Below are 5,165 nucleotides of genomic sequence, written 5' to 3'. Positions count from 1 at the left end.
GGTTTAGCTCCTTAGGTTTGTAAAATCTAAGTACTACTTGAAACATTAAATACCACTGGGACAAAATTACTAAAAGTTGTGGTTTTATATCCAAAGTGAGGCTTGTGGTTGTTCTGTGAATAATATGAAAAATTATACATAAAGTTTGAAAAATTTTGTTGCTATATGTATAAAGGAGGATCTTTTATTTCCAGGTGGATCATCCAAATTGTAAGTCATTCTGGTGATATGTTTATTTAAGGCCATCCTATGTGTTTGTTCCGTTAGCTGTCTTTTTGTGCGCATGCGCACTTTCAGACGTATATGTGTGAGCTACAGTTTCAGACAGTTGTCGAGACATCTTTCTCAACAAGGTTTGTTTGAAAATGGGTGATAAGAAAAAAAATGTCTACGAAGTGTATGAGAAGAAAAGAAAGGCCTCAGAAGAGACAGATATATCCCAGAATGCTTTGTGCAGAGAGCTCTCTTCACAAAGCATTATAGGATTTGCTGTCCCAGGCAGCGGGCAGTGGATGAGAAGTTACGTGACCAACAGGGAGCAAAAAATAGTGATCATCTGTCTGAATGGTAAGTTAACTGAGTTTGCTATAAAGTTCCCTATATAGTCCTCATTCTATATAGTGATTGAGTGATTTACTGTAGGGGTTAGGGCAGACGGTCAGGTACAGTAAGCTTGTATGAGCTATGAGAACAACAACTTTTAAACGGAGCGTGCACGAGGAGAAATTAGCTCTTGCACACGTTTAAAAGGCGTTCCCTGTCGGGAGCGGGTACAGGGTTGTGCATGTGTATTTTTTTTTTTTAAGTGTAGAGGGTGGGTCTTTTAAAAATTCATGAAAATCCTCCACAATACCTTTAAATGTTAAAACAATGAGGTGTTAGAGAGAAAACGCTGGCTTTAGATACCTTTTTTTTTTGATGCAGTATGATCTTACCTGAGCAGAGAGTGACAAAAAAATGAAAGGAAAGTGTCTTTAAAGGTCTCAGAAACAGCTGCTTTGCTTACAGTCATGTTTTGAATATTTTTTTCTGACCTCCATGCAGGAGCATAAACAAAATGCAAAAGTGAATAATAAAATTGTTTACTTACTGAATCTCAAAAACTGGGGGGAACTTATAAGCTTTTTAGTGTGTAACTGAAAGAGAATCAGAGCACTTAGATTTGGCACGAATTAAAAATGATTAAGAATATGCAAGAGAGATTTAGAGAGAACATGGAGAAAAATGCAGCTCCTGCAGGGGAAGATAACACTTGTAGGTGGAGTAGCTGCAGTGGATGACAGTAAACTCCCAAAGTAAATTTGTCTCAAAGTAAATTGTTAAAGAAATTCAGAGGGAGTGGGAGAACTTTAACATGGTATGAACCAGAGCACAAGGGTAAATTGAATGAAAAATGCACAGATATTTTCTCAGGAAAATGAGGAAACTCCAGGAGTTACGTCAATCAAGGTTCTAGGGAAATAACTCAACATTCAGGAACCATTAGGTGAAATTCAGGCGTTCTGCAGCTGCTTAAATGTCCAGCTGTTGATCAGCGGAATTGCAGCCAGGTGTGCAACCTACAGCAGGTTAGCCACACCCTGTAGCAGGAATCCTCTGTTAGACACAACAGTCATACACACAGGGTTGTGAAACCTACCAAGCACAATAGAGACTAAATGAATAGAATAAAACTATAATAAAGTTTTGATTTCGCTCTAAAAGCTGCCTGATGAGGGCAACAAAGTCCATATGGCCCTTATATTTAAACATGTACCTTCCAGCTTTTATTTGCATTAATCCATGAAAAAGAAAAATACAGAGGAGATTTTGAAAGCTGACTCCCACAGGTGAACGTGTGACGCTTTATTAGGAAAGACAAATGGAATTTAATCTTGCATGTATGGATCTGTGAATAAGTATCAAGTCACTTCCTCTGAACATTTGTCAGAGTTGTTGCTCAATGCAGATAAAGAGAGAAGGACATGTTGCTGATTCAAGAAGCTTTTAGGAATGAGGTGTTTTTAGGTAAAGAGTGTGAAACAACACAGCAGTCTAAATATTTTCCCCCAGCATGCATGAAGCAAAAATCATGTGGAAATTTCTCCCCACCTTTGAAGCGTCTCCAAGGGGAGACTATTTATACAGCCATCACTTGTTGTCTTGAAAGTGCACGCCTTGTGCTGCTGCGTAGATCCCCACTGTACACAGGCATATAAACATGGCCTGAGCTCACAACGCGAGGCTCCTTATCGACAGGAACCCAAAGTTCCTCTGGTGGAAATGTCTTTGTTCCCCCTCGGCTACCACACAATGAACGCGACTCTCTGGAGTCTGCCGAAAGGCGCTGCGAGCGAAGGCCTTCACTCATTCCACACATAGCACAGCAAAGGCACTGACCTTGGTGGACGGCTATTAAAATTGTTCTCCATTGAAAAGCGCCTGCATTCAGTCACCTTGGCACAGAAGAACAGGCACTTGTTAGCTGCAAAACATGTTTAGTTAAAATAAAATGATGCAAGGTCTGTTTAGCCGTTACTTAGAGGGATCTTTTACTTTTTTATTGCTGGGTGACTTTAACAATATCAAAATTAACGGGGAGGTCAGCAATCAAAGAAACATAAAACACATAGTTTTACTACATAACTTTACTTTTAAGTAAAGTTCAGTAATGGAGCGTGGATGCATGTTTGAAGTACAACAGCTAATTATTATTTGCATCATAGTGATTCCCAACTTAATATATTCAGGATAATACAGATGACGATATATTATAATGGTATTGCTTACATAGTAAGTAAGAATTTTAACATTTTATCTATTTTTCCACAATGGGTTTATATGGCACACTAGCACCATTTCAGTTGATGACACCATCACTACTTTTGCATTCCATTGGAAAAATTGTCACTCTTGGTCAGTGGGAGTTCTGGTAGTATCAGAATTCCTGGAGTCCTAGTGCTAAATAAAGACTAATGCAGGTGGATCAGATAAGCGGGTAATGATAAATGGGCGGAGCTAAGCAGGTGACTGAAATAATGAATCAAACCAGACATCAGTGCCAAAATTAGCTGACTTAATCATTCCCCCTGTCAGACTGACTTGTAACAGTCAACAAACTGAGATAAGAGAATCTTCATTAGTGCAGGGGGATCATCTGACATTTGTTTTTTATACTTGATTGACTCATCCTCTCGAGCTGAAAGTTCAATGCTCTTTGGGTAATTTATCTGGGGTATAAAGAGATTTTACACTTCAAGTCCCTTGTTGTTAGAGTGACTGAGAGCAAAAGTCTTTGCAGACTGAACATATCTAAATTGTAGCATGGGAATAATTATTAATTCCTTAATATGCCCTGATTCCTAAATTTACTTATATATTGAATTCTACCTGTATGTTGTATATCTTGTTTCTCGGAGAAGTGACAACATGAGGAAATATTTGTGCTGGAACCTGTACAAACAATAATTGGAAAAAGCAGTAAGCAGACACCAATACGATTATTTCAAAGATAATCAGAGAAATTCCTTGGCACCAAATTGTAAAGATATTCGAAATGGAAGAAATGATTTAGAGCCTCTTGCACAGTACTATATATTATCAGATCTTGCATAACTGAACTTTAATTGACACCATCCTGGAGAGAAATATTGGCTGTGCTGCTGCCAACAACACCTTTGTTTATAGATGTTGGAGATCGGCCTGTTTTTCAGTGTAGTCCTGTTTCTCTGACTGTTACTGGCTGGATGTGCTCTCTTCATCCTCTGACATGGGAGCTGGCCTCTGAGCTAGTCTGCCTGGCTGTGTGTTACCTGGATGGGGCCGCCTTTTACAGTTGCCTTTTTTATCTTTGCTTCTTTCTGTGTGTCTGCTTCTGCCCTCTTGAACCCCAGTCAGCCTCAGCACATGGCAAGAGAGCACTGAGCCTGGTTCTGCTGGAGGTTTCTTCCTGTTAAAGGGGAATTTTTCCTCTCCCCTGTTGCTATAGGCATGCTTAGTGTGAGGGATTGAGTCAATGAGTCGACACAATCAACTGGTTTTCCTTTGATAGAAAACTTTTAATCAATTTAATGGTGTAATCTGGTGAACTGTAAAGTGCCTTAAGATGATATGTGTTGTGAATTATCGGTATATAAATAAACTGAATTGAATTATATTTATTTCTACTTTTACCACAGATATCAGGGATTTTCTAGATGCCCCAGCTTTCTGACAGATTCAGACACTCAAACACTGAGGGAGGGAGATCATCCTGGTGCTGTGTGGAGTATCAGCACGGGTGGAGACAAACACTCTCACAGAGAATCTCCCTAATGAGTCGCCACACGGCAGCAGTCAGTCGGAGCAGCACAGAGGGTGAAATCCTGTTACAGCTGGCTTTTCATGATGCCTCTAACCGTATTACACACACCCCTCTAAAGTCTAGATCCAATTTCCCATCAAATGAGATGGCACACACAGTGACGCTGTAACACGGCTGCCTGTCTCTAATGTTGTACGAAGAAAACAAAGTATGTTTTTCTCCTTGGTGCATCTCCAGTGACTGGGCTCTCTAGGTAGATTGGACAGGAACTCAGACAGTCAGACATGGATTCCAAGGGACGGTGTAGAGGGACGGCAGGGGTGGAGGGGGGAGAATGCCTCCCTTAACTCTCCTTATTTTGCTTTCAATATCCCATGGAAAAACTGTCCCTAAATAAATTATTTCTTATGATTTGAGCACCTCTTGGAGGATGAATCAAAGACTCAATGCAAGCAGCTGGGTTTCCTAACACGGAAAACATCTTCATATTTTGATTGAATTGTTTCTGTGAAGTGCTTTGAGATGATTGTTGGATAAATTCTTATAAAGAAATTGCTTGCTTTTTAACTTTAGCTCTTATCCGTTCTAGCTGTTTGTCCCAATTAAGTTATTTTTACTCAGATAATATAGCCAAAATATAGCAATCTCTAAAAGACACTAGTAGGTGGCTCTGTTGCATTACAGCAAGAAGGTCCTGGGTTTGAATCCTGGCCTGATTTGGATTCTCTCCTTATCTTGCAAGCAAGATAAATTGTCACGAGATTTGTGAATTCACAAACTCCCAAAAATACATCTCGCCAGAAACAAATAGATGCATTACAGAAATACAGAAACAACCAGTTTCGAACCAATGAAATGCGGTGACGGTGGTGAAAAGTGTAAT

This window comes from Cyprinodon variegatus, unplaced genomic scaffold (genome assembly GCF_000732505.1).
Source record: "Cyprinodon variegatus isolate N-32 unplaced genomic scaffold, C_variegatus-1.0 Scaffold489, whole genome shotgun sequence".
NCBI lineage: Eukaryota > Metazoa > Chordata > Actinopteri > Cyprinodontiformes > Cyprinodontidae > Cyprinodon > Cyprinodon variegatus.
Note: the sequence above shows the minus strand (reverse complement) of the source record.